At 44.8% G+C, this 9,219-nt stretch overlaps 1 long non-coding RNA gene across 1 annotated transcript; it reads left to right on the forward strand.

The window, feature by feature from the left end:
* LOC132438746 (uncharacterized) lies at positions 1–9,219 on the forward strand. Its single transcript, XR_009522217.1, has 3 exons — positions 1–366; positions 6,045–6,152; positions 9,046–9,219. It is a non-coding gene; the product is annotated as an uncharacterized lncRNA (long non-coding RNA).

The raw sequence follows: 9,219 nt of genomic DNA on the forward strand, positions 1-9,219 counted from the left end.
CGCTGGGCTGAGCCGCCGTTGATAAGATTGGCAACCGCAATGGCCTATAGCTGCTTCCCGCCCGAGCGGCCGCACTCCAGGCGCTGAGAAGGAGCGGCCGAAGCTGCTGGTATCCCGGACACAGCGGGAAGTGGAGTCAGCGCGGCACGTGAAGACCCCAACTCGCGGTATTCGGCGCCACGGGGCTGCACTGGGGCCGTAAATCCCCAGTCTTCCGCCCCTGACAAGCCTATAGATCATTCATGTTTTACGGCGAATATTTACCGAGGGCCTACTGTGGACCTCTTACTGTGTCAACAGCGGCGAGGGTGGTCACGGCAGGCAGTATCCCTGCCACAAGGCGCTTATCTCCTGGGAAGGAGAGAGGTGGGTAAACGGTAATTTCCAGTCCTGGTAAGAGCTGTGAAATGGATCATTGAACCCAACACCAGCACTGCCGTCTTCTCGGTTTTCAAACGCTACCCCTAGGAACCCTAGAGTGCAGGTTCTTAAACTACTCTGTATCATGATTCTTTTTGAAAAATCTAGTGATATGTTTATGGACCATAAGGGTAGTGTTTTTTGTTTTGGGGGGTTTTGTTTGTTTTTTGGCAACGCCACGCGTCTTGCGGTATCTTAGTTCCCCTACTAGGGACTGAGCCCAGCCCGGCAGTGAAAGCCCTGAGTTGCCAACCACAGGACCGCCAGGGAATTCCCTTTTGTTTGTTTTTCTTGTGTGTGTGTCCAGAAAAAAGCACATGCATCTATAGTTCTACAGTTTCGTATATCATTTCAGGGGGTTCATGGACTTTCTGAAGTCCACCTGGAGAAATCTAGCAGGGGTCTTTCGACAGACACTCCTCCCCCCAACCCCCCCCCCACGTCAGCTAGAGCAGCCCCTGCTTTTTATTTTATTTTTAAATTTATGTATTTATTTATTTTTGTCTGCCTTCAGTCTTCGTTGCTGCACACGGGCTTTCTCTAGTTGCATGGAGCGGGGTCTACTCTTCGTTGCGGTGCACGCACTTCTCATTGCAGTGGCTTCTCTTCGTTGCAGAGCATGGGCTCTAGGCGCACGGGCTGCAGTAGTTGTGGCATGCAGGCTCAGTAGTTGTTGCACACGGGCTTAGTTGCTCCGTGGCATGTGGGAGCTTCCCAGACCAGGGGTGGAACACGTGTGCCCTGGCATTGGCAGGCAGGTTCTTAACCACTGTGCCACCAGGGAAGTCCAGCCCCTGCTTTTTAACTGTTTTACATATTTCACCCTCAAGAAAGATTTCCTTTGATCTAAATCTACTGCAGGAGAAAAAGAAAAAGAAGGAATACCCAAATAGACGGTCTAGCTGTAATTCTAGTTCCAACATTCTGTTTGTTTAAGTCCTTCCCATCAAGACTACTTTCTAGTCTCAGGTAAACATAACCAGACTGAATTCACCAGCATGGTGGTGTGAAGGGCACCTTCTCATTCAGATCTTTGTCATTCTTCTGGAACATTCCCCTGCCTACCACACTTGCCAATTAGTTTGAAACTGTAAACAGTTTTTTTTCTGTTTTGGCTGCCTGGCTTGCGGGATCTTAGTTCCCCCACCAGGGATTGAACCTGGGCTGGGCAGTGAAAGCGACATGCCATAACCACTGGACTGACAGGGAATTACCAGAAACTGTAAATAATTTAAATGGCTATCACCTGGGGACTGGCTTAGTAAGTTTTGGTGAATCCATCCTGTGTGCTGCGCTGCACCCCTTGAAAACAGTGCAGTGGATTTCCATGTGTTAATGTGCAAAGATGGTCAATATATATTATTAAATAAGAGCACGTTTACCGTACACTGTGATAGTATAATCCCATGTTTGTAAATAATGGGAAAAATATTTTTTTAATTTAAATATCTGAAGATAGACTCAAGGAATAATGTGGCAACCTCTATAGAGTCGAATTGGAGTTGGGGGTTGTGCTTTTTACTCTATGTCCTCTATACATTTGTGTGGTTTTCAATGAGTAAACATTTTATGACACATGAAACATAGTCTGTGAATTTATTTTCAGTGTAAAATAATAAGGGAAAACAGAAAGTATACCAAGCTCAGTCTTAGAGGAAGACTTTCATGCTTTGCTCATTATTTTTATAATAAAAACTTTCCAAAAATCTCATTAACAGGAATATTTTTCACTGGAATGAAGAGGATTAGGAATGGTTTTTAAAAAGCAGTCTGTGTTGGGGCTTCCCTGGTGGCGCAGTGGTTGAGAGTCCGCCTGCCGATGCAGGGGACATGGATTCGTGCCCCGGTGCAGGAAAGATCCCACATGCTGCGGAGCGGCTGGGCCGGTGAGCCATGGCCACTGAGCCTGCATGTCCGGAGCCTGTGCTCCGCAACGGGAGAGGCCACAACAGTGAGAGGCCTGCGTACCGCAAAAAAAAAAACCCAAAAAACAAAAAAAACAGCAGTCTGTGTCCATAGAGAAACAAATATGTGAAGTCTTCAAGTAATATGTGAGGTTTGCCAATACTGAAGGAAACACAGAACAGACCTAATTCCAAAGTAAACAGACATACATACAACACTGCAGGCATCAAATTAATGCAGACACAAGAGTCTTTAACAAGAGCATAAGGGCTTATGCCTTAACTCCCCTGAAGATATAGAGCAGAAGCTTACATTTTAAAAATATGGTTGAAATAAGCTAAAATGACTGAAAGGATATTTGCTCAGCAAAGCCTTAGTATCTGGACAAGTTCCTTCACGCACAGATTAGTATCAAAACTCAGGTGGCATTTCACCTGCTGTCCTATAGAGGGTGCCCTCGCACATGGTCTCTGGGGCTGCAGCTGGAAGCACAGTAGACACCACCCCACTCCCATCCCTACCCACAGTACAAGCCTCCACCAAAGCCAGCAGCTGGAAACAATTCTTAATGCTGCAAGAAGTAGGAGAAAATGACTATGTGAGTCAAAGCTAAAATTGGACATCAAAGACCACAGAAAAGTATCTTCCAAGGCGGATGTGATGGTGGAGGTGGGTGGGGGTATCAAAATACCAAAAGTCATGCCTTTGGAACTGCAATGAATGATAACATATATTGAGCACTTTATATATACCAAGTGTCATGTGAGTGCTTTATATGCCTTCATAGCACAGGCTCTGGTGTCAGACTGCCTGAGTGAGAATAATGTCCCTACAGTTAAGCAGCTGTGTGACACTAGACAAGTCATGTACCTACTTAATTCAGCCTTGACAAAGAAGGAAATTGTGTTACATGCTACAGCATGGATAAATCTTGAAAACATTGTGCTAAGTGAAATAAGCCAAAAACAAAGAGACACATATTTCATGATTTCACCTATGTGAGGTACCTAGAATATAGTCAAACTCATAGAGACAGAAAATAGAGTAGTGATTACCAGGGGCTGGGAGCAGAGGGTAATGGGGGGTTATTAATAGGTAGAGTTTCAGTTTGGGATGATGAAAAAGTTCTGGAGATGGATGGTGGTTATGGTTATACAACAATGTGAATGCATGTAATGCCACTGAATTGTACCCTTAACAATAGTTAAAATGGTAAAATTTATGTTATGTATATTTTACCACCCCCCCCAAAAAAAACTTGAAAAATGCACATACCCTTTGCTTCAGTTATTCCATTTCGAGGATTCTATTCTAAAGAAATTATTGAATGTACACAAAAGTTGCATTATAAGATGTTCATTGCAAAATTGTTCATTAGAGCAAGAATTGGAAACAACCTGAATGTCCATCAACAGAAGAAATAGTAATTATGTTACACCCATACTGTGCCATACTGTGCAGCTGTTAAGAGTAAGAAAGGCCTATTCATCTAGATTCAGAGATTTCAGAGGCACACTGTGAAGTTAAAAAAGTCTGGGAAAATATTATATATGTAGCATTATAAATACATCTAATGAATACATATACATATGTAAACACATCAGAAGGAGACCGGTAGGATGTACAACCGTTACCTATAAAAAAGGGAGCAGAAGTGAAGCGAGGGGGTGATGGAAAAATTTCCTCATTTTCTTTGTATCTATCTCTATTCTTTGATTCTTGTACCATGACCATTCATGTATTACTGTTGTTCTGGTTATCTTTTGCTGCATAACACCAAAACTTAGTGTAAAAACAATCTTTTTATTATTATAGCTCATGATTTTGTGGTTGGGATTTTGATCAGGGCACAGCAGGGACAACTTATGTCTGCCCCATGACCGGAGCTTCAGCTAGGGTGACTCAGATGTCTGGGGATCACTGGAATGGCTGTAATCGACTGGGGTTGTGTGTCTGAGGCATCAGTACTGGCTGTCTGCAGGTGATTCTTGGGTTCTTCTCCCTGTTGTGTCTGCTGGGACTGGAATGTTGAAAATGGCTTCTTCACTCCTGTGTCTGGTGCCTGGGCTAGGATGGCTGGAACAGCTGGAGATGACTAGGCATCTCTCTCCATGCCTCCATAGCTTGGGCTTCCTCGAAGCATGACAGTCTTAAGGTAACCAGACTTTCTAGATGGTGGCTGGTGTTCCCAGAGCTAGCATTCCAAGAGGCCCCAGATGGCAGCTTCAAGACTTCTTATGAAGTCCCAGAAAGTTACTTCCAGTTCATTCTATAGCCTAAGCAAGTCACTACAGCCAGCCTAGATTCGGGGGAAGAGGATTTGACACCCCCTGTCAATAGGAGAAGTAATCATGAAGTTGAAGCCATTTTTTAACTTACTACACTTAGACTCTTAACAGGAAATTCAACCTGACCCATGATTTATAGTAACCTTCATTGAAACAGAGCACACCCACCTCTCACATGTCTTTCATCGGTCATTACAAATGTAGAGCCTCTTGGGAAATCCTCTGCCAGTCCTATTGCTTCCTTCCAAGTTTCCTATTAATTCTTCAAATTAATGTTGAGATCAGTGGTTCTCAATTTTGGCTGCACATTAAATCATCTGGGGAGCTGTAAAGAATCCTGATGTCCAGATGCCAAATACATCAGAATCTCTAGGGGGTGGTAACCAGGTGCTATATTCTGAATGTTTATGTCTCTTCAAAATTCATATGCTGAAATCCTAATGCTTGATGTGATGGTATTAAGAGGTGGGACCGGGACTTCCCTGGTGGCGCAGTGGTTGAGAGTCCGCCTGCCGATGCTGGGGACGCGGGTTCGTGCCCCGGTCCGGGAAGATCCCACATGCCGCGGAGCGGCTGGGCCCGTGAGCCATGGCCGCTGAGCCTGCGCGTCCGGAGCCTGTGCTCCGCAACGGGAGAGGCCACAACAGTGAGACCCGTACCGCCAAAAAAAGAAAAAAGAGGTGGGGCCTTTGGGAGTTGCTGAGGTCATGGGGGTGGAGCCCTCATTAATGAGATTAATCCTCTTATAAAAGAGACCCCACAGAGCTCCCTACCCCTGTCACCATTTGAGGACACAGAGGTTGGCAGTCTGCAACCTGGAAGAGGACACTCCCTTGACCATACTGGCATCCTGATCTTGGACTGCCAGCTTCCAGAATGGTGGGAAATTTCTGTTGTTTCTAAGCTACCAAGGATTGGAAGCTCTAATAGACTTAAGACACACCAGGCATCAGAGAGTTTTTTTAAAGCTCCTCAGGTGATTCCAATGTGCACATGACTGGGAAGCACTGGTCTAGGTTATAACTATTCCAGTACCAGTAGTTTCCAGAAGCAGCGCCTTAGCACGTCAGCCAGTGATCATTGTTGGCAAAGCAGTGGAGCGGCTGTGTGGACCTGGTCATGGAATTGCAGGAAGCCTTGAGAAGCCTTGACTGGTGGTAAAAGGCTGGGTCCTCCCTTTCCAGGGATGACTCCTGTTCCCCATGGAGCCCCGCTTTGACTTTACAATTAAGGAGGTGGCATCTTTCACCCCCTTGCTACAGCCAGCTGCAAGGATGAAACAACTTGTGAGCAGGTTCTGCCTGTGCTTGTCTGATTTTTACCCTGTAAGTCCTTTGCTCATGGGCCTTGTTGAACAAAATGGCTCTAAGGACAGAAAACAGCACTTTGGGGAATAACATAAATCCTACAAGCTGCCTGTTTACTTCCCAGGGGAAGCTCTACCGCATTGGAGTTGCCTGATACAGTGCCAGGGATTTTGGCAAACCCTGAGTTTCTGGGAGAAGAACACAGAGTGGAGCCTTTGGGAGAAAGACTCAGGTTAGTGGCTCATTTTTCTGCCAGCAAGTTCTTGAAAAAAAAAATACAAAGGTTCAAGGCATACTCCCAGCATCTCAGAGCATACAGAACCGACAGGAAGACCTGTCAGGGCCAAGGCCCCAGGTCCCTCCCTGCCCCTTGTGTTCTCCTGCGCCTTCGCCTTAGCAGAACCTACAACTTTCTTCCTCTCCTTTCTGGCAGAGAGTTTTTCTTGAGGCTGGAGTGCAAGCCCTGCTTCAAACCAACAGCGAGATTGCCTGGGATAACCTTGCTAGTCATGCCATTATGCCTCTTTCCTTGGAGGTGGATATATTTTTAATGAACTAGTTCAAATACACAGAACATAAATACCTATGTAACCACACTCATAATTAATGTTATGATGTCTATTTGCTTGACTTTGTTATTTCTATTTTATAAGAAACAACGCATCTCTGGACCATCTACTTGTATTGCTGGCAGGGTAGTCAGATGTCTTTCATGGCCTTCTAGAGCGAGTTCTCCTAGCCAACAAGATGGAAGCTGCAAGGCCTTTTACCACCTTGCCTTGGTCATTGTTGGGGGCTCTCTAGCATTTGGAGGACCCTGAGAGGAACATCTTAGAGGAGGAGTGCCACCTTGTCCAGGGTGAACTGTATTTCTGGGGAGTTAAGGCAATGGAAGTATGCCCCACACCAGACCAACGTGAGGGTCGCTAGTTCTTTGCTGCTGCCCTTCACTCTCCCTCCCCCTTAGGAGGAGCCCCAGTTAATATAAAATGCAAAATAGGGATGGATAGGCCTCTACTGGGGCCACTTGGTATGGTCTCACCTTTATGAAAGGCCTCAAGTTTTAATTTATTTTTTCTTGGCCTCGCAGCATGTGGGATTTTAGTTCCCCTACCAGGGATCAAACCTCCACCCTTTGCACTGGAAACGTGGAGCTTTAACCACTGGACCTCCAGGGAAGTCCCAGGGCCTCAAGTTTTAGATTTTTGAAGTTATCTCTAGTAGAACACCCGAGTTGTATTCTTGTGTTGAGTGTTAAAGATGCTAAATGCAAATATGTAAAATATATCACAATTTTAATAATATTTTAATTTTTTAGGAGCCTTAAAAATGTGGGAATAGGCTTTGCTAGACCTCCGGGAGGTCTTGACAACTGGAAAAGACAGGACAGAGGCTAACCTATATCATTCTGGGGAGAATTTCCCTCGTTCCAGTTGTTCAAATGCCCAGATTTAGGGGCTGAATAAACTGATTATAAGTGCTAAGGAGAGGCCAATAGCTGAGCTTCCCTTCCCACCCCGTTCTACATCTTTACAGGAGACTTGAGAGGAAGCTGGGAGCCAAGCCTGGAGGCTTAAGTCTGAGCTTTGGGTGTTTCTGAGATTATTCTACCCAGATCACTAGGCTAGAAATGTCAGAGGATTTCACAGTGGGTACTCATTTCAGAATTAAAGATCATGCGGGACTTCCCTGATGGTCCAGTAGCTAAGGCTCTGTGCTCCCAGTGCAGGGGGCCTGGGTTCAATCCCTGGTCAGGGAACTAGATCCTGCATGCTGCAACTAAGGCCCAGCACAGCCAAATAAGTAAATATATATTTTTTAAAAAAAGAATGAAAGATCATGAAGTTTCCTGGAGGGCCCATAGGATGTTTTTTTTGGGAATGTGAAAATGACTAGGTAAGCAGGGCTAAGTGTACTGTATCTCACTCCCTACCATACTGTGAGCCCCTTGGAGGTGGATTCACCAGTCTATTCCTTGACTTCCTTGATTTTAGCCTATACAATATCCTCAATACACTGTGAAAGAATTACTGCAGATTCTGGAAAGTCACAATTGAAAAAAAAATCTTAAAGTGGCCCCTGCAGGATTTCTCTAATTTCAAGAGACAAAAAAACATGGCATCTTAAGAAGAGGACTGTCTCAGCTAGAGAAAGGGATGAGCCTCTCCTAGGTCCTTTAGTATCCTATTTTTACTGCCAGCTTTAATAGTTAGGCAGTGATTAACAATTGCTATATAAAATCCATACAGGGAGTTCCCTAGTGGTCCAGTGGTTAGGACTCTGTGCTTTCACTGCTGAGGGCCTGGGTTTGATCCCAGGTCAGGGAACTAAGATCCCACAAGCCACATGGCCCATCCAAAAAAAAAAAAGATCCATACAGTAATTTTTTGTTTGTTGTTTGTTTTTAAAACCTCTTAGCAAGGGAAGAGGAAGCCAAAAAACAAAACAAAACAAAAAAACAGAAGGCAGAATTGGGAAGCAACTTAAACTCCTCCATCTCACTTCCCCTTCACACAGCACCAAAGATGCTTCCAAAGATATAAAAATACTTGAGAGGTCCAAGACTATTCTAGATTTTGTCCTATAGATAGAACACTTGTTTTCTAGGGCTTTGGGGGATAATTAACACACTTTATTAAATATAAGTCCACAGGAAAACCAAAATGAACTTTTCAAAGAAGAAATAGAATGAATCTCATTTTCTAATCAATGCAGTAAAAAAAATTTTTTTTAGAGGAGAACTTTCTTGACCAGCTTGACCAGTTGACCAACTCTTGGCTTAAAGAGGAAATAATAAAAACTGCAATGATGGGAATTCCCTGGCAGTCCAGTGGTTGGGGAACTAAGATCCCATGAGCTGCATGGGGAAAGAAAGAAAGGAAGGAGGGAGGGAGGGAGGGAAGGAAGGAAGGAAGGAAGGAAATATGAAAACTGTAGTGACAAACTATTTTGAAATCATCAATAAGGAGAATATTTTATATAGAAATCATGGGATGTACCTAAAGCTGCACTTAGAGGAAAACTCATAACCTTAAACACTTTTACGATTAACTCTTTTTTTTTTTTTTTTTTTTTGCTGTACGCGGGCCTCTCACTGCTGTGGCCTCTCCCGTTGCGGAGCACAGGCTCCGGACGCACAGGCCCAGCGCCCATGGCTCACAGGCCCAGCCTCTCCGTGGCACGTGGGATCCTCCCGGACCGGGGCATGAACCCGCGTCCCCAGTATCGGCAAGCAGACTCTCAACCACTGCGCCACCAGGGAAGCCGCCACTTTTACCATTAAACAACAAAGACTAGAA

Source organism: Delphinus delphis, chromosome 15 (genome assembly GCF_949987515.2).
Source record: "Delphinus delphis chromosome 15, mDelDel1.2, whole genome shotgun sequence".
Taxonomy (NCBI): Eukaryota; Metazoa; Chordata; class Mammalia; order Artiodactyla; family Delphinidae; genus Delphinus; species Delphinus delphis.